The 21,805-nt window shown below is 37.1% G+C and overlaps 1 pseudogene; it reads left to right on the top strand.

Annotated features, from left to right (window-relative positions):
* The first annotated feature begins 20,633 nt into the window (after window positions 1–20,633).
* Window positions 20,634–21,490, top strand: LOC131921576 (large ribosomal subunit protein uL18-like; annotated as a pseudogene).
* Window positions 21,491–21,805: the final 315 nt, after the last annotated feature.

The raw sequence follows: 21,805 nt of genomic DNA, 5'->3' as shown, positions 1-21,805 counted from the left end.
GGCCAGGTTACATTAACACCGTTGTTACAGTAACTTTGGCTCTCCAAATTGAAGAAGTTTGCTTGAAAGTGAGCTGACAGTAACCAGTGCCGTCAGAACTGCTGGAAAAATCAGGAGGAGATAGATTTCTAGCCTATGAGAAGCTCAGTTGTGAGAACTGGCTTGAAGAACAAAGTAGGTTTGCAATACGAAGTTGAGATCGTAGAGACACAGTTGGGGGGGGGGGGACAGAGATGTGAATACGATCATACGCTCAAGATAGAGCAGCCATGGGTTAGATCTGTGGATATGAAGTTTTCTTGGTCTAAGAAAAGAATTGTCAATGGGAAAAGGCAGGGCACACATTTAATGAAAGCATTTCAAACAATTAAAGAACAGAGTAAAGGAATGAGGACAGTTAGAAGGAAATATTAGGTGGCTTCTATTTTACCTGCCAAGGAAGTGCTTTGCACATCGTGGAGTCTAAGAAATTGAACAAATGAACTCATATATGTCTTAATTACTTTTCTATTTCTATGAAGAGATAACATGGCCAAGGAAACTTATGGAAGAAATAGTTTACTGGAGCCTATAGCTTGAGTTCATGACCATCATGGTAGAGAGCATGACAGCAGGTAGACAGGCATGGAGCTGGAGCAGTAGCAGAGAGCTTATATCCTTATATGTAAATAGCAGGCAAAGAGAGAACTAACTGGCAATTCTGTGGACTTTTGAAACCCAAAAGCCTCAACACACCTGCTCCAACAAGGCCATACCTCCTAATCCTTCCCAAACAGTTTCACCTACTGGGACCAACCATTCAAATATCTGAGCCTACACCATTTTCATTCAAACCACCACACTATATGAATTTAGTATAAAAACTTACGTCAAATGAAGTAAAATATAAATAAAATGCATTAACAGATTAATTGAGTTAATCATTGGGGTGGTTTGAAAGAAAATGGCACCCAAAGGGAGTGGTACTATTAGGAGGTAAGGCCTTGTTGGAGGAAGTATGTCACTGTGAAGGTGGGCTTTAAGGTCTTTTTCTCAAGCTTCCCTCAGTGTGACAGTCAGTTGACTTCCTGTTGCCTGGAAGATGTAGCACTCTCAGCTCTAGCACCACATCTGCCTGCACACTGCCATGCTCCCCATCATGATCATAATGGACAGAAGCTCTGAAACTGTAAGTGAGCCATCCTCAATTAAATGTTTTTTATAAGATTTGCCGTGGTCATGGTGTTTCTTCACGGCAATAGTAAACCCTAACTAAGACAGAAGTTGGTACCAGGGACTGGGTTGGGGTATTGCTGTGATAGGCCTGACCATGTGTTTGTTTGGAGAAATTTGGACTTCAGTACTGTGGGTTTGGAAAGCAGTAGAATGCTTTAAGCACTGCTTAATGGGACATACTAGTAGGAGCATGGAAGACAACGGTGCTGATAATGATTTGAAATGTCAGGAGCTGGCTCAAGAGGTTTCAGAGAAGAATTTTAGTATATTGCCTAGAAATCATTCTTAGAATATTTTGGTGAAAAAAGTGGCTGCCTTTTGCCCTTGTCTAAAGAGTCTGCCTCAGGCTAAAGTGAGGAGTTTTGGATTAAATTCCCAAATTAAGATTAAAGAAGAAATCTCAAAACACACTAGTATAGACTCTGTCACGTGGTTTTTAGTGGTAACTCTAATGAAGGTTTATAATGAAAAAAGAGCAAGCTGAGCAGGACAAATTACAAAATGTAAATCTTGAGGAGAAAAGGAGCATCAAGAAGTAGAATGGAGCTAAATCTATGTTCAAGGAGATACATGGATTAAGAAATGAAATAAAGGGACTAGTGACCTCAGAGCAAGATCCCACCCAGCTAAGTTTCCAACTTGTGAAAAGGAGCTAAAGAAAAACTTAGAGCCGGGTATGGTGATGCATGCCTCTAATCCCAGCACTGGGAAGGCAGAGGCTGGTGGATCTCTGAAATTGTGGCCAGATGGTCTAAAGAGCAAGTTCAAGGACAGTCAAGGTTAAGCAGTGAAGGAAAACAGAGGGCTGGTGAAGATGTAATTGAATAAGAGAGCCATGTTCCAGCCCTAGTAAGCAGTAGAAGTTGGCAGCTTTGGCCACGTGGTTCTGATTTTAGAGTTAAGGATAGAAGAAAGAAGTTATGGAATAAAGCCACTAAAGCCAGGCATGTGTCAGGGGTATCCCTGAATGGAGGCCTAGTAGAGAGGTCATTTAATAAAGCTGTGAAGTTGAAGCCTGGATTGCCTTGGAGAACCCAAGATGTTAGAGTTGCCAGAGCTGTGGGACACCTGCCAAGGAGAACTGCTAACAGGAAATAGAATCCACCCAAGAGAAAGAAGTGGATTGCAGTCAACAAAGATGAATGAGGTTGGAAATGTGGAGAGTGTTTTGACATCAGACATAGAGATGCAGAGTTTGGGGTTTGCTCAGCTGGTTTCAGTCTTGGTTTGGTCCAGGATTTCCTTATTATGCTCCCTTCCCTGCATTTTGGAATGGTAATGTACACCCTGTGCCATTATATCTTGGAAGTATATAATCTGCTTTTCGATTTTGATTTTACAGGGCATTGCAGTTAAGAGGCTACATGAATCTCAGAAAAGACTTTGAACTTTAGACTTTGAAACAAGTTTGGGATGGTTATAGACTATGGGGATTTTTGAAGTTGGACTGAATGCATTTTTACATTATGATATGGCTATGAAACTTTAGGGGCAGGGAGTGGAAGATTGTGGTTTGGAAGAAAACAGTCCCCAAAGGGCATGGCACTATTTGGAGGTGTGGCCTTGTTGGAGGAAGAGTGTAATATAATCAAGTACTAATAAAAATAAAGGAGCTACCTTCAAAGTACATTATATGTAAAATACTATGTGGTATGAAAAGTACAAGTGTTTTCTTATGAAATATCTCTTACTTGTCACTGAAGTGCTAACTTCATCACAATGTAATTCATAATAATTGAAACTGTCAGTGGTTTTATCGTAGAGCTGTTGAACATCAACGTGTACAGACTGTGATAGATAACATCAAGTAAGACATTGTTCTTCCCGTGTGGTTCAAAATATAACTTAGAAGGACTGTTCTTTTCCTTTTTTTAACTTAGCATGTTTCCATGGTTCATCAAGGATTTTAATATCCCAAAGGCCAAAGATGCACAGCACATCGATATGCAGGCTCTGATATTTATATATTGTAATGTGCTGGGATCCATATTACTTTCAGTAACATTGTCTAGTTCGAAAGGGCAAAGTACATAGAATTCCAAATAAGTTCATCTGATTTTTCCCTGAAGGAAGGAGTGAAAAAATGTTAATATTCTTGAGAATTTTAGAGTAGAGGACAGTGGACTGCTCTCTTATTCACTGCTGCTGACACTAACTACTTGATATTAAGGACTCTTATTTTCATTATTTCAATAATTATTTCTTAATTTGAAATGAATCCTCCTTTATTCTAATCAGCAGCAGCTGTGATCGTTAAGGATTGATTAGAAGTGGCCTAGAATCTTCATTGTTTTTCATTGCTTTTGCAGACTCACAGGTCTTTAGAATAAGAGAGAGTACTAGAGATTGTTTATTCCAACAGTTCTCAATGCCTATCCTCAGACATGTTGACACAAAACATCAAAACCACACAGAATACTAAAAATATGTATTTCAAGACTTGCATACCTTAGCATCATTAAGCCAGACCACACAGAGTGAGGGCCAAAGATCTAAGGCAAAGCGGTTTTCAAGGAAGAGCCAGACTGCAAAACCCATAGGTGTGATACACTGGTTTACCATGTGGGCCACTGGCTGTCAGGTGGGCAGGCAGACTCTGTCAGGTCTATGTTGGTAGGTGCTGTTTGGAGATGTAGCACACTGTTTCACAAAAGAAGAAATTGACTGTAAGGCTAGATCTCCAATACTACCACCAACTGACATGTACCCTGAGGAGCTTTTTGTGTATTTGTTTTGTCCTATTCTGGTTTGTTGGTTTTAATTTTATCTTTCATCATCATTATCATTATTAGTTTAGATGCTGTTCGTATCCTGAGAGAGAGAGAAGTTTGGGTGGTTGGGGATGTGAGGAAGATCTGGGAGAAGATGGAGGAAGGGAAACCATATTCAGAATACACTGTATTAAAACTCACTCAGTCTCCTTCGCCAATTTGACCCCAAGTGATGTTTGGTTTTATCCCAATCCCAATCCATCATTAAAAGATCACAGTTGTTTTCATTAAAAAACTATTTATGAATGTGTTCTACAAATTCTGAAGTGACAAAATATATTCAGCAATTATAGATCTATGCAACTAATATCGAGCCTCTGTGTATTTAACTAATATCGAGCCTCTGTGTATTACTATCTAGAAACAACAACACCAAATCTGGCCAAATGAGATTTTAAAAATTCTCTCTAGTCATTTCCTTGGGTGGCTTTGCTGTTTTCAGTTTAAAACCACACTAAGATAGTCATTTTACTACATTTGTATGTAGTAGCTGCCTGTGGTTACTAAAACTTTGAATATACTGGCATAATAGTTGTTATAAACCATGAATAAAATGGTTTTTTAATGAGTATTTTAAAAAATGTATAGGTACATGGTAAACAGAGAATTCTTAGACTGAAAGAATTGATATTAAGATATGAGCACTCTCTGAATTAATTTATAGAGTTGCCATCATCCCAATCACACTAGAGAGGTTATTTGTATATTTTTCAGCTGGTCCACTGTGATTAATTCAGGTTGATTGTGGAGTTTATAAGATCATAGTTGGTGGGTTGTTTGCTGAAATGGGGTCACCTTACCTGGGCTATACCACTGAAGAAAAAGTGTCTCCCTACTCTGATTACTATTAACTGTCAATAGATCCTCAGGGTCTCATAAACCCCCATGAGTGAATGTTGTTAAAGATCCCAGTATTGTGCAGTAACCATAACTGCTGTATATTCACCAATGCAATGTCAAAGAGCATTTCATATTACTCATCTCCATCCTCTTGCTCTTCAATCTTTTTACTCCCTCCTCCACAATGTTTCTTGGTATGAGAGGGGGTAATGTGGATGTCTTACCTAGGACTAAGCACTTAACAGTCATTTATTCTCAGCCGTTGGACCAATTATGAGTCTTTGCAAGGAAGTAAGAAGAGAGTTTGTTTGTTTTGATCAAAGCTCAAAACACCACTAGTCTAGGAATAGAAATGTAAATATTTAGAAGACAGTTTATTACATGTCCATTTAGCAAAACAGTATTATCAAATTTCTTTCTAGGTCATGTGACCTCTCCATTCATAAGTTTTTGACCAGGTTTATAGTGTCAAGCATTTATTTTTACCCTATCAAACAGGTCTCAAAAGTCTAATCAGATAGTGTGTGGTTACTTCCTTAATAGTTATGACACTCTTGCACTAGTGGGCAAATACATTTGGTTTTGTTTTTTAATATTCATCTGGTTCAGAAATATGTAATGAAATCCAAAGAACTTTGATTATTCAAAAAAACCTGAAAACATAATCTATACCAATTTCAAGTCTTACTATCAAGTTATAATAAATAAAACAATGTGATATTGATTTAAATATTACCATACAAAGCAAAGCTAAAAAGTAGATGTAACACAGAAATAGACTCATATATCAACTGTCACTTGATTTTCATCAAAGGTCCTGAAGCAGTTCAGTGTGAGAAATACACTCAACAAATTAGGCTAGAACAATTTGACAGCTATACGCAAAATATCGCCTCAACCCTTACTTCACATCTGAGGCACAAATTAACTCCAAATAGGTTTGATAACAAAAATATTAAGTACAAACATCCTGAAGAAAATGTAAAAGAAGAGCTACATGACAATTTCTTATACATGGTATGCAATGTGTCCGTAAATTAAAAGGTGGGCTGATATAACTGAGTGGTAGAGTGCTTAGCTACTACACACAGGACCTGAGGTTTAACCTGCAACATTTCAAAAACAAAATGAAAAAAATTTTTGTTACTTATCCAACTTAAAAATTTTCATTTTCCAAAGATGTTGCTTTTTGATTTGAAAAAGAACAAGAATTTCTAATAGTAATAAACATGTTGTATATTTTAATTGTGGTAGTAACCAATTGACTGGAAATAATGAAAACTCCATCCACAGACTAGAAGAATACTTGTAAAATATATCTGTTTTTTATACAGAATATATAAGTACTGTCAATATTATAAAGACAGACTAATTGTTTGTTTGTTTGTGTGTGTGTATGTGTGTGTGTGTGTGTGTGTGTGTGTGTGTGTGTGTGTGTGTAGGGGGAAAGACATGAATTGAACACACCCCTCATCAAATAAGAGGTGAGTGAGTGGAAAGAACTGGTATCTGGGAAGTACAAGTGAAAACTATAGGACTCTATACATGCACCAGAAAGTCCAAGACTAAACTAAATTGTGTTAGACGAGTCGGTGAGGTACAGAGCAAATGGATCACTCATATACTGCTGATGTTAATACAAAACATGCAGACATTTTGAAACAGTCCTTCACTGTGTTAAAAATTTAACAAACAACAATGAAATGATCCTACTATCTTCATCAAAGGGGACGGCCTAAGGGGATCAAAAGAAAACTTTTCTAAGTTTCAGCAACATTGTGTTTTAGCTCTATCAATAGTCATGACTGCTAAAATTTTCATGAAGTATACATTGAGAGAAGAAATTTGTAATAATCTATTACATTCCATTTTAAAAAGTAAACTAAAATGCAAAGGAAAAGCATTGTGCTATCAGTGTCTGAGACAAATCACTATTAAACTCAGTAAGACAAAGTATAGATAAAACAAATATTTTTATAGAAAAAAACATCCATGTAATGTGAGCATCCAATATACCACACCAACTTTATGAACCAAAAAAGATAAATCCCAGTAGTATTCAAATGAAAACCATTTAAAATGAGGCTACATTTTTCACTAGAAAATTGACATGCATTTAAAAGACAAAGTATAATACTAAGATTTATGAGTCCTCCCAAGAGCTTTTTTATATACTTCTAGTGAGAATTTAAAACTATATATGCAGAGAGACAGTTTAAGATGTTTAAACATACTCTGCCCAGAAGTTGAAGGTAAGTCCCTATTGCTGAAGACACCATGCACTTCAGAAACAGACTTATAGGCCCCTGAGCTGGAACTGACCTGAATGTCCCCTCCCTGAGGACTAGCTTTCATGGTACCAGAAGGAGCCACACAAGCTTCCAAAGGAAGGAAGTAACAAACAGTCATACACAGGTCTAACACCTATGAACCACATCAATGACCAACATGGCTCGATTACTCTATGGGTGTTAGTAGTGGCACACATAACTTGGCAGTAATCAACAGTTTTATAATTGGACATAAGAGCCACTCAACAAGTGGGAGACCATTCCTGGTCCTGGAAACCCAGCTAATTAGTCAATGATAGTGAGATTATGGTTATTATAGGAGAATCTATAACCACTTACTCAATAAACTAGCATAATCCTTAACAACAATCTCTAAGTATTTGTCCTTATTCCTACAGATAAGTGAAGTCCTCATCCATCATCAAGGAAACTTCTCTTTGCAGCAGACAGGGACCACCACAGAAAACTAATAGAGAGAGTTGCAGAGCCCAGTCCCAATAGATACATCTACAAAGCATTCCCATACCTAAGGCTCAGGGAACAGTGCAGAAAGACTGTAATGTCAGAAGATAAGGGACTTTGCTGTGAGATCGTGTCTCCTAGTAACATCAGAAGCTACATCTCTAAAGTTTTACCAGTATCACTGGCCAATTGTGGGATTAACAAGGATCACACAAATAAATATGCAAGCTGGATGTCGGGGAAGCTTACAAGGCCACATTTCCACACAAAAGACTTCGGGCAACTGAGTAAAGCTGGAGGGAAAGAGGTGTCCAGCTAAATGTTCAGTCCTGAAAGCCCACATACAAGTAACATTGTATGGGCTCAACAGGTTATATCTAGAAATATATATGCATATACAAGTACATACATGCATGGAATATCAGTAGGTGAAATGGGGGCCATGAACTTGAAGAAGAATAGGGAGGGGTATATGGAAGAGTTTAGAGGGAGGAAAGGGAAGGGGGAAAATGTAATTAAAATACAATCTTAAAAATAAAAATGATTTAAAACTGTTTAAACATATTTTTGGAATATGACCTAGGAATTTCCTGTGAAGAAATTTATCTGAGCTACACCTATAAAGTCTCAACAATATGGCTGTATAAACTGGACCTAAACAATGCCAACACCAGTTTTCATGCCAGCATAGATGAGGGAATCTCATGCCCCATCCCCTCACCAGGATGAAAAGCGACAAGCAATTAACAACTGCTGTGAAGTGCAATCCTAATTAGTCTTAATCAATAAAAACCCAGAGTCAGATACTGGGGTAAAAACTGAAAGATCAGAGAAGCAAAGGAGCAGCCACAATCATTTCTTACCTCTATGAAATCTCGGACTGAATAGGCATCCTATTCTCTAGGAATCCAAATCCTCAGACTGAATGGCCCCAAGATCCTGCCTCCACCTACTTTATACTCCTGTCTCCACTTTCTGATGCTGGGATCAAAGGCATGATCCTCTCAAGTGCTGGGATCAAAGGTATGCACCGCCACTGCCCGGCTGTGTTTCTCTTTTAGACTGGTTCAAACTCATGTAGCCCAGGGTGGCCTTGAACTCCTGACCTTCCTGCTTCCTTCTCCCAAGTGCTGAGACTAAAGATATGCGCTACTATGGGCTGGCCTCTATGGTTAACTAGTGGCTAGCTCTGCCCTCTGATCTCCATTTGTTAGAATACAAACAAAATATCACACAACACTGCTGAGAGAAGAATTAGTATCCCCAAGGATCAGTCCCCTGACTGGCGTCCAATAGGAAGTGATCAGCTCTAGAAACATACACATGTAGCCAAGAAAGAAGAGGAGGCCATGAATTTGGGATGAGAGCTCAAACAGGAGAGCTAGAAGGCAGATGAGAATGGGGAAATGATTTAATATTTTTAATTAAATAAAGAAGAAATTTTTCCTAACATCAATTAGAGAAACATTAAGATGTATGATGCTGATGTTGGACTTATCACTTTCAGTGATAAAATTTTATAAAACAACAGAAATAATCAAAAACAGAAAAGAATTAGTATGTTTATATGAAATTCTACACACTTTTCCCAAATATAGACTCTAATATACATCTTGTAAAATATATACATGCATATAAGTTTTTTCTTTATAAAATAATTTATGCAGAAAAGTGATTAACATGCACAGATGGGAAGTTAACAAGGCTCAGATCTGGCCTATAAAACTATGCCTGGCTTTTTTTTCTGTGTTCTGTATCTAAATGCTTTATAATAAACATAAATATAGTAAACATGTAAGACTTTTACAAGGTGAGATAACCACCTTCCTCAGCAATATTTTATAAGAAAAGCTTAAAATATAACATTGTGTTTCTGTGTGCTACAAGTCTTTATAAACTTTATATACACACGAAGTAGTAACCTTCTGGGTGTACATACCGAGCACACCAACTTTCCCAACATGATTGAACATGGCTCTAATGAAGTTCTTTCTCTATTATTTGACTCTTACGTAAGTCCTAGAGAGGAAAGAGGAGAAGAAAGCCAAAATGTGGACAAAAACCAAAAGAACAATCTGTCCTTTTTCATTTTTCTCAAACCCCATCCCCACTGAGAGTTGTCCCCTGCTGGAGAATGCCCCTTCCTCTGACGTTGCACTTGCTAATTAATTTTTTGTTTTTTCAGACCAGCAGGCTGTAGACACTCTTGCTATCTAGTGCAATGGGAATGCACAGCCACTTCAACAAGTCAGTGATTGTGTTGCAAAGAAAGCGAGTGGACACAACACTGATTTACCTATTTTGACTGAATAATAAAGGCACACTTAGGATTTCTATCTGTCTACCTCAGTATGGCCCTGGGTGAGCTATTATTTATCTCAAACAAATCCTAATGAGGAAATTACACAGAACTTTTTGGAACATGTACATACAGATGATGCTTCTACAGAAGAAAGCTTACAGGGAGAAGACTCGGGGATGGGAAAGATTTGGCGTGGATATGTGCCAGGAGGAAGGAAGGGCAGGATGTGAGAAGTCTGTGTCATTTACAGAGAGAGATAAGATCCTTGGGGCTGGAGAGATGACTCCACAGTTAAGAGTGCTGGTTGCTCTTCCAGAGGACCTTGGTTTTGTTCCCAGTGACCATGTGGCAGGTTCATAAATGTCAGTCACTCCAGTTTCTGGGGATCTGGCTCCTTCTTTTGCCAACACTCCTTCTCCCAAGGGCAGGCACACACACGGTGCACACAAAACATTCATACACATAAAACAAGAATAAATAAATCTTTAGAGAAAGGAAACTATGCTCACTTGATTCAGAGGACTCCAGGCAGCACTTACCAGGGCTCCACAACCTCTCCGCACACTGCAATGGCCCACTTACCAGCCATACTAAGATTAAAAGATCAAGATTGTACTTCAGTCCATTTCCTTACCTTAACACAACTGCAAAAATTTCTAGTGAAGTCTGGGGTAAAAGTAGGGGTAATAGACAACCAAATATTAAAGTAGAGAACATTTTTAGTTGAAGAAATTGTATGCAATCTATTCTGATGTTTCTCCTCCCTCACTTTCTCTCAGACCCTCCCCACATTCTACCCATCCAACTCTACACCTTCTTTCTCTCTTTATAAAACAAAAAGGCAATTAAAAGAGCAAACTATAATCAAATTAAACACACAAAGAGAAAAAAACAAAGAAAAAAACACAATGAACACAGATATACATGCTCAAACATACAAAAAAAAACCCCTAAAGCATATTATCAGAAACTATAATACACAAATGACCAGTGAGAAAAAATACCCAAACAATGTATGAGACCAAAAAAAAGATCTCCAAAAATACCATCAAGTTTGTTTTGTGTTGGCCATCTCTACCACTGGGCATGAGGCCTGCCTTAAGTGTGGTTTGCATACCCAGTGAGGCTCTATTGGAGAAAACTAACTTCTCCTCTTTGAGCAATTGTCAATTGGGATAGCTTCTGAATTAGGGATGAGGGCCTGTGTCTACTTCTCCTTTTCAGTGCTGAGACCCCATCTTGACTGGACATGTACAGGCCATGTGCATTTTGCCACCGTCTCTCTGAGTTCACATGTGTGTCTGTCCTGTGCTGTCTGGAAGACACTGTTTCCTTGTAGTCGTCCATCCCCTCAGACTCTGACAATCTTTCTACTCCCTCTTCCAGAGAGTTATCTGAGTCCTGAGGGGAGGGATTTCATGAGTACATCCCATTTAGACCTGAGTGTTCAAGATCCCTTACTCTTTGCACATTGTCCAGTTGTATGTAGGTCTCTGTATTAGTTCCCATCAGAGAAGCTGCAAGAGGGTAGCCAGTTATCATTAGGAGTCATTACTTTGCTGTTTCTTTAGCAAAACAATGGTATTTGGTTTTCCTCTAGGTGTTAAGTCTCATGTTCTTGGCCACCTGAGCAACGTCAGACGTGAGTTCCTTATCACGGAGGAGGCCTTAAATCTGATCAGATTGAGGTTGGTTACTCCTGTAACTTGTATGCCACTATTGTGCCAGCATAGCGTTCAGGCAGGTCACCACTGTAGATCACAGGGTTTGAAGCAGGGTGGGGGCTCACCTTCCCCTCTGGTAGCATGCTATGACCTCCCAGTACCACGAACACTAGACATATGGGTGAAGGCTCAATTAGGTACTAGCTCAACTTCTCTGTGTTCAGTGAGTTATGTAGGTGTTATCTTTAGAGATAAGACCTTAAAATCAGTTGTGGAGAGCAACCAATAGCCTGGGTTTTGGAGGGTTTCCATGGGGATCCTTTGGCTACCAACTCAATTAGATGTAACCCATTCCTGGCACAGGAGGTTTTCTAAACTAGAGAGCTTTTATTTTCACCAGTAAGTATGATGTTAGTGTGGATAACCTTGTAAACGCCCATTATCCATTTAGTTTTCCTTTAAAAACAGAGTTTTCAAAAGGAGAGCATGTTGTGTTTCATGAAATAGTTGTATGTTATTTCTACAACTTTGAGATGATCGCAAACCTACTTATTTCTGTCTACTAATATGGGGAATCCTTTTGATTAATTTAAAAATATTAAACCAAACTTATGTTCTGAGATAAACCTACTTAGTATTAATTTATTATTACTTTATTTATTTTCTTGGAACTTGCTAGTAGAATTTTGTCAAGACATTTATACAAATAATTGAGGTTTTTGTTTTATTCATATTTTAATATATTTAATTTTTAATATATAAAATATATTTTTAATTTATTCTGATTATATAATTTTAATTTATCATTTTCTTGATTTGTTTTCATGTGAATTTGGTATCATAATAATGCTAGCTTCATATCATAAGTTGGTATATATTACTTACTTTTCAAGTTTTTGAAAAATGATAATAGATACTATTAATTCATTAAATATTTAAAAGATTCTGCTAGCAAATCATTTAGATCCCATGCACAGTTTTGTGTGACAGGCTTTTCCTGGGGAGATACAACACTAACATGTCTGCTTATCCCAGATAGGGAGCCAAAGACAGGTCAAAGTGTGGCTATCCCCAAAGTCCAACTTGGTGAGCTGATGAGTTGTACTGAGGTTACTTACAGGAATATGGCTGAGGATTTACTTACAGCAGCAGCAATAGCTCCTTCTAAGTGATGTATCTGTCTCTGCTTCTTCCAGGTTGTTGGGCCTGTTTGAGAGTCTTCTTCAGAGTTTCGTTTTCCTGAGAGCAATCTCGTGTGTCTTTTACTGTTTATCAACCCTTGGGGATGGAGAATCCTGTGGGTCTGGTCCGTCTCAGGGACATCTTGAAATGGTGTTGAGCTGTTTACTTTCTGTTTTACTGAACTTCCCTGCAGATGGAATATTTGAATCTTATAACTATACAGCAGCGAGATTTGATGATTGGAATATATTTAGTTATAACTAAAATATCTTTGCTAGATATTGTGTTATACAGTTCACATATTTTAGTAATATTTATAATTCTTTACTTTAATGGACTTAGCCATTCCATCTACATTGCTCATAATAGTCTTTTTCCTGACAGGTGATAGCTAGCTAGCTAGATGATGGAAGGATGGATGGATGGATGGATGGATGGATGGACAGATGGATGGATGGATAGATGATAGGTAGATAGATAGATAGATAGACAGACAGACAGACAGATGATAAACCCTGTAGTGATAGCACTATCTTGGTAATATGTATCCTTTTTATTTTTATCCTAAAATTCTGGGTGGTGATTTACCAATTTCATCCACCCATTCAGTGCTTTTGTTTTTCTTGATTCATTTGCGTTTCCTACACTTCTTTTTCTCTGATCTTTAAAAAGTAATTTTATCTACATACTTTAAATCTTATTCATTGAATTTTTATAATACACAAAACATCGAGTATTTAGAAAGCTTTCTTATTTTCCTAATGTGGATATTTAATTCTTTGAAGTCATTTAATTTCTTGGAGTCATGGGTGAGCACATTCTTTAAGAAAACAAATAGTAAAATCTTGTAGACATTGTATTCCCTACAATATCAAATGCAGCTACCCAACTCTATGGTTGTGTTGTATAGTGAGTGTAACCATGTTTAATGAAATTCTTCACACACAGAAAGAAAGGCCAGTTAGTCAGACTTGCTGACTCCCTTTTCAAGTATGGATTTAGCTCATGTCTTCACATTTTTGTTCCGTTAGAAATATTTGCTTCCCACTTAGGTTCTTCTTCAATCTATGGTTTTTTAGTTTTAGTGTTTATAGTTATATTTTACTTATTAGTGTCTAATTTTATTCTAATGTTACAAGAGAACATACTTTAAAATTAATTATTTTAAATTTGTTGAGACTTGATTTATATCACAGAAAATGGTCTTAGTAAGTGTTCTATTCTAATTAAAAAATAATGCGTATCCTGCCATTGTGGAATGGAGTGTTTTATAAATATCCACTAGATTAAGATGTTTGAGACTGTTTTTCAAGGCTTCTAAATGTACTTACTACTCATTTCCCAATCCTGAAGGAAGAAGAGTTTAAATTTCTAACATTGTTGTGGATTTGTGTGTTTTTCTTACAGTGTCATTGAGTTTTGTAGATGTATCTTGAATAGTTTTCCTTCCTTCTGAAAGATATGCGCCAACATTGCTTCCACACTTGTCTGTTGTGCTGATATTCGCCAGCTCCCGTGTGTCTGAAAACAAGTCTTTTTTCTCCTTCAATTTTGAAAGATAGTTTCTCTGGTGAAAGCTCTCAGATTGACAGTAAAAATTCTCTCAAAACGCCCAAGACATCTCTCCATTTCTTACTTGCCTTGTTTCTGACAAGAAATCTATCATTATTGTTTTTGTTCTGTGTGTAAAGTGTCCTTTCTCTCTGGCTCATTTTCACTGATTTTGTGCACTTCGATTATGATTGCCCTGGTGTAGTTTTCCTCTTGTAGTGTTTCTTGGGATACACTGGAGGTTCTTAAATTTTTAGGTTTGTAGTTCTTACCAAAATTTGAACATTTCCGTTCATTTCTTTTACTATAAACTTCCCTTCATTTTTTAAATTTTTTTATTTTTTATTTTTTTGCAGGTCGTGACAGACCTGTACATTATGTGGAGTTTTCTCTGTGTTTCAGTCTGGGCAATTTCTACTTTTTTCCTCAAGCTCACTAGTTTTCCATCTATAACATGTCTGTTTCCAGTTATTTCTCCTTCCCCGTATTGTTTTCACTTCTGTAAGTTAAATTCATTTTTTGTTTTGTTTTGGTGTGTGTGTGTGTGTGTGTGTGTGTGTGTGTGTGTGTGTGTGTTTGCATGTGCATGCATGCACGTGCATGGATATATGTACTACTTTGTTCAGTTTTTTTGTTCTACATATTGAATACATATAATTCATGATATTCACCATCTTTGCTCAGTAATTCTAACATCTGTTGTTCGCTGTTGATCCTAATTCTCCTTGTTGTAGACCAGACTTGCTTACTATATATATACCTGGAATTTTTAACCAGATACATATGTTATGAATTTTACCTTGCTGAATGTTACAATTTTTAATCTTTAAGTCTTCTTCAACTTTGCTACTGAATGAAGTCAAGTTATACATAGCCAATTTGTATCTTATATATGGTTTAAGACCAGAAACTGGTTAATTTAACATTCTTTGTTCTTTATTACATGGAAACTGTCCTTTAATGCTTCATAAATTATAAAGCTTTAAGGTGCTGTGGGATGTCCTTCTATATTCTGTGAATATACGTTGTTTCCATTGGTTAATAAATAAGCTGCTTTGGCCTATGGCAAGGATGCTTACAAGCAGGCAGGAAATACAAGGAGAGGGACAAGAAGAAGAAAGGAGAGGTGAGAGAGACAATAGCCACTGCCGAAGGAACAAGATGCCAGTAGACTGGTAAAGCTATAGAACATATGGCAAAACATAGATTAATAGAAATGGGTTAATTTAAGATGAAAGAGCTAGCAATAATTCTTAGCCATAGGCCTTACAGTTTGTAAATAATACTAAGCCTCTGAGTGATTATTTTATAAGTGGTTGTGGGACCGCAGGGCTGGGTGGGATTGGAGAAACCTTTCGACTATATTTACGGTTTGTTGGGAGAGGGATTCTTTCTGACCTTCTTACTTACTGTCTTTTCTGTTGTTGTTCCCCCTCCCTTAGGTAGTATCCAGCCATGTACATGTTGCTTGGCTCTGTGGTGGATGCTCAAGGAATCCCCTTGCAGACTGTAGGATATGCATGGTGTGGTGTTTTCTCCTTCCTGATAGTCTACACTACAGAATCTAGCTTCTTTGATCCTCTAATTTTCAACAATATCTCATTAAGTAGCCCATTGAGCTCAATATGCTTACCTTGGGGCTTGTTTTTATTACTAATACTTTATTCTTAGACTCTAATGTAGTATCTGAAATATAGGAAAGCCCACATAGTTTAAATTTTTTTCACTTTTGCTATAACAAAAGATTTCTACTTTTGTAGATGCTCCTAAACACGTACCTGTGCCCCTTAGAATAATAAAATAGCTTATGAATGGCATTAGTATTATTAACTTTCTTTTAAAAATCAAATCACCCACAAGAATTCATTGGCTGTAAAAGATTATGAGATGTGTGCCATTTATTCAGATTTTCCATGGTATTAGTACAGGCCACTATAATTATATATCTGAGTTGAAATCAAGAACTTTGTAGATACACCAAATAATTATTTATAAAGTTCATTAGATTGCTGTTTCTTAAAGTAGGGTGGATCAAAATCACATGGGGAATTGATTTGTATATTAAATAATTCTGATTTCATTAATCCTTTTCAGATGTGAATTAACAAGGATTAATCCCAAGGCCACAAGCTGCTGCTTCTGTAGAATGGGGGGAAGATGACTTCTTTCTTCCTTGGGATGCATGAGACTCTATAAAATAAAACACTCCAAATATGTAATTCACACTACATATGACAAACTCTGAAATATGATGAAGTATAAAATAGATTTTTCAAGGCAAGGATGTACAAGAAGGATAACTTGTTGCTTGATTTTACACAGCAGTAGCATACCTACTTGCTGGTGTTTCTGGTTACCTTAACTCTGAATGACTCTTAAATTGCTAACAATTTAGAAAATTAGAAGTTCTATACTAATAGAATTAAGTAATTTGTGTACACACACACACACACACACACACGCACACACACACACACACACACACAAGCATTTGAGAATCACCAGGAAGTAAGTTTAACTAGGATCCATACAGAGCACTTTTCTTAATGAAGTGAGCCACCGAGGGATGTTCTTTCTCAAAGGTTTCTTTGTAAATGTTGTGAGAATCCAAGTTAGTCTTTTCTCTGGGAGCTTTTCAACTTATTTTCTTCTCATGTCTTTGGGAGAGCTAGACTGTGTAATAACAGATCTGAGAAGGTTAGAATTAGAAAAGATCTAAGTTTTCCAACGCTTCGTAGAAATCCCAGCACATTGTCCTACAATTCTGGAAAAAAAATGCTGCAGGTGAACTTAGGTGGAAGTCTCCAAAAGCTCATGTAGGACCACAGGGTTTCTGTTAAGTCAACCTCTACTTTCCTCTCCTTATGTGTCAGGCAATGTAGATCAGTAGTTGAAGTGGGAAAATCTCATGATCACCTAAAAATCATATCAAGACCAATAGTAAAACTGTCTGACAGTGAAAGTATCTGCTGTAAAATATATTACAAACAAAGAAATCTCCTTTATTTCTTTATGGTTTTCCTATAACATGTGTGACTGGTGGCTGATTTCATTGTCAATGACTCCTCCTTCAGAATGTATTAACATCTAAGAAGGTATGATTTACTGCTTCATAATGAGATGTAGTGGGAATCTCAACAACAAAAACCAGCATCTCTCTAAAATTTACAATAAATTGAAAAGTAAACTCAAAGCTTAAAATTCTTCAGCAGTGTCTTAGGTCTATCTCACATAAGCATGTTGAAAATATTGACTCTTTTTCTCAGATATAAAAAGTTTCTGTATTCAATATATGTTATTAAGTAAGTTATGCAAAGATTGTGATGTTTAAAAATTGAGTACTCAATATTTATGGTTATAATTTTCAGTGATAGATTTGTTATTAGTATCAACAAAAGTTATCTGTTGATCTCCTATTAATTAATCCTCCAGGCACCAAATTTGTGATGTTGTATACTGTGATATATGGGCTCAGTTAATGGCATGTAGAATCAATAGTTTTATGTCTAAATATAAAGCTTCATAATTAAAGAAAAAAATCATCTGATGGAATCAAGGCACCAAAAGGACATCAACTTTGTAGATTATGTACATGTATAGAATGGGCAGGGAAATGTTTTCCTGAAATAAAGGTGTGAACATGATTGCACTAACTAGAAAAGCTGGAATTTGTTTTCTTTTCAAAACAATTTTCATTCTGATAAGAGTGATGTTAGGTAGTTTTTCTACCATTTGCCCAGCTCTTTCTTTGTTCAGTTACTTTGCAGTGAGAAGTCAAATAGCATTTAGCTTGCTAAGGGATGGGTAGCACCAGTTGTTGAAATCAAAAGTGATTTATAGCATGCAGAAAGTTCTGTGCCCTAGATCTAATTAATTACATGTATAGTCAACAGTAAATATGTCTGCACATTCTAACTGTACTTTAGCTACGATACCAGAAAACAAATAGATTGATTTAAATCACGAGGATACAAAGAACATTGTTAATAGAGAGAATGTGAAACAAACCATATGTCTTCATGGAAAAGATGTAGAAAAACACATTTTATGTTAAAGAAATTATATACACCTTCTTCAACTTTATCCAATAAGTAAGAATTTACTTTAAAAATTTATTCACTCTTCTTTTGGAGAAATAATATTTTAGTGGATTATTTAGCCTGTTTTGTAAGTTCAGTTTTCCCCCCTACAAATGTTTGTGATAAACTATTAAATGTGGATGGTCAGCTTAAAAAAATAACTAATAGAGAGGTGGTTCTGTGTACCTCAAACATGTCCAACATCAGACCTGTGGAGAAGTCTTCACTGGACAAGGGGTAGATCTACCAGTAGCCTCCTCACAGGCTTGTGTGTTTAATTAGCTGATAGAACTAGAGACAGACACAGTAAAAGCTGAAGGGGAGATCAGGCAGAAGCACAGCACAGTTCCCTTCATATCAAGTGTGGTTAGTAACAATATGAATACAGAGTTAACTGCAGCATTGTTTGCTTTAAAAGAGTTGACATTTTGTAATTCACCTGGTCACACTAAATTCCATGTCCCCAAACCACTCTCCCAGTAACAAAACTGTTCCAGTTTCAGGAGGTATATGTGAGTTCAGGTCAATGAAACCAAAGTGAAAACTAGGCAGAGTGCTCTGTTCCTGGAGAGAACGGATGCAAATGAATTCAGTCTAACTCCAGCTTTCAGTTTGTGTTTTTAATTTATAACCGAGAGGCCTGGAGATCCACATGCCACAAGCTCTGTTGGACCCACACTCTACACATTTCTTTCATCTTTAGGTGAAGCTCTCTTCTTTTAGAAATATACATATTCGAGACAGCACTTTCATGTGTGTGTATATTTTAGAAAATATCAATTATAAATATGTAATCTTAATAACTTATGTTATCTTAAAACATGGAAATACTTTTTTTTTTTAAAGTATTTATTTATTATGTATACAGTGTTCTGCCTGCATGTATATCTGCAGGTCAGAAGAGGGCACCAGATCTCATTATAGATGGTTGTGAGCCACCATGTGGTTGCTGGGAATTGAACTCAGGACCTCTGGAAGAGCAGTCAGTGCTCTTAACCTCTGAGCCATCTCTTTTTAAACAGTGTCCGTAACTTTGTTACCAAAAATACTGTAATAACAAACATTTATTGAAGAGTTAAACTACTGTGCCTGCCACTGATGTATTTTGCATGGGTACTTCAGTAACAGTGAAAGGAGATTTGCTGAATTCAGAATCTATTTTAATCTCCTGGGCCACAGAATTTTGATTTGATTTGAGCATGTGGGAGTTTAATTATTTTTCTGATTTTTTAAAAAGAAAACAAGGAGAAAAATTATTTTAAAGAAATTGTAATAAAGACTTTAAGGATTCTTGAGTATAAAACAAGATACAAAACATAATTCTTGAGTTATTACTGCAATTAATTTGAAAACACACAAATTCTAACATGGTTGTTTCAACCTGAGGATGATGTGATTGACAATCTCTTATGACATTTGCTGAATGATAAAAAAGCAGGTGGCAAGTGGACAAACCCCTTTCTAACCCAAATAATAATTATAGATTTGAATTATATTAGCTGTTCTTTAAGTTGGTCAAACCATACGATGTGGTATCTTCCCCGTACCTCTCTGTCCTTGTGGTGAGATGTGACCTTCACATCAGCCATGGGTTTCCACAATTGGAGTCTCTGGATTTTTGCCTAATGTGGAGTCCTGAAGGCCATCTTGGGTAAAAGCCCATAATAGGAGGCTCAAAATTCTCTCATTGTCTTTGTTAGGGTTTCTATGCTGTGATGAAATATCATGACCAAAAAGCAAGTTGGGGAGGAAAGGTTTTATTTGGCTTACACTTCCGCTCATCAGTGAAGATGTCAGGACAGGAACTCAAACGGCAGGATCCTGGAGGCAGGAGCTGATGCAGAGATCATGGAGGGGAGCTGCTTACTGACTTGCTTCCCATGGCTTGCTCAGTCTAGTTTCTTATAAAACCCAAGACTAGCAGCCCAGGGGTAGTACCACCCACCATGGGCTGGGCCCTCTCCCATTGATCACTAAATGAGAAAATGCCTTACAGCTTGATCTTGAGGCATTTTCTCAGCTGAGGTTCCTTCCTCCGATGACTCTATAGCTTGTGTCAAGTTGACACACAAAACCACCCAGTACAACTGATCCCTTGTCAACTTGACACACAAACACATCACTATTAAGCCACAACTTTTCCTTTCTTACTCATCCCCACAAACTTAAATAACTATAAAAGTCCCACAGTCTTTACAAATTCAAACACATTAATGCCACCGGGCCTTTACTTTAGGTCTGTGTGGAACCATGATTGCGGGTTTCTGTTCTGCAGGATGGGGTTTGTGAAAGTTGTCAAGATGAAGGCCTACTGTAAGAGATACCAAGTGAGATTTAGAAGGTGGTGAGAAGATAAAACTGACTACGGTGGAAACGATTGGTAATCCAAGACAAAAATAAGTACAATACACCCAAATACAAGATGATCGTTTATGTAACTAACAGAGATATCATCTGCCAGATTGTGTATGGCCTTACAGAAGGGGATATGATAGTTTGTGCAGCATATGTACACAAGCTGCCAAAATAATGTGTGAAAGTTGGCTTGACAAATTATGATGCAGCCTATTGTACTGACCTGCTGCTGGCCCACAGACTTTTGAGAAGTTTGGAATAGACAATATCTATGAAGGCCAAGTGGAGGTGACTGGAGATGAATACAATGTGGAAAGCATTGATGGTCAGCCTGGTGCCTTGCTATTTGAATGCAGGTCTTGCAAGGAACTACAATAAAGTTTTGGGGCCCTCAAGGGGGCTGTGGATGGAGGCTTGTCTATTCTTCAGTATCAAACAATTCCCTGGTTATGATTCTGAAAGCAAGGAGTTCAATGCAGAAGTACATCGTAAGCACATGATGGGTCAGAATGTCGCAGACTACCTGCGTTACCTCATGGAGGAAAATGAAGATGCTTATAGGAAACAGTTCTCTCAGTACATCAAGAACAATGTTACTCCAGATACGATGAAGGAGATGTATAAGAAAGTTCATGTTGCTACCTGAGAGAATCCAGCCTATGAGAAGAAGCCCAAGAGAGAAGTGAAGAAGAAAAAAAAGAGGTGGAACTTACCCAAAATGTCTTTGGCATTCAACAGGACCTGCTTTATTGCTATACCAACGCCTCCTTCTGGCTAAAAAGTCCTACTACACCAGAACCGTGAAAAGGTAAGATAGACAAAACAGTGTCTTATTTCAAGTAAAAGTACTTGATAATTTTATATCTTAAAATTGACTAACAAATTTTGAGTAATTCTTGTAATATGGCCGACAACATTACCTCACAAGAATTTAAAAACTTTTTTGTCTGTATGATGAATGACATTTTTGGAATTTGCCCCACGTGAGCACCAGATATTGGTGAAATTATTAAGGCCACTCCACGTAGTTAAAAGGAAAATTTATTTAGTGGGTAACTTACAAATGAAGGGATAGGTAGGTCGCGGGGTGTGG

This window comes from Peromyscus eremicus, chromosome 11 (assembly GCF_949786415.1).
Source record: "Peromyscus eremicus chromosome 11, PerEre_H2_v1, whole genome shotgun sequence".
Classification (NCBI taxonomy): Eukaryota; Metazoa; Chordata; class Mammalia; order Rodentia; family Cricetidae; genus Peromyscus; species Peromyscus eremicus.
This window is presented reverse-complemented; position numbering and strand designations above follow the sequence as displayed.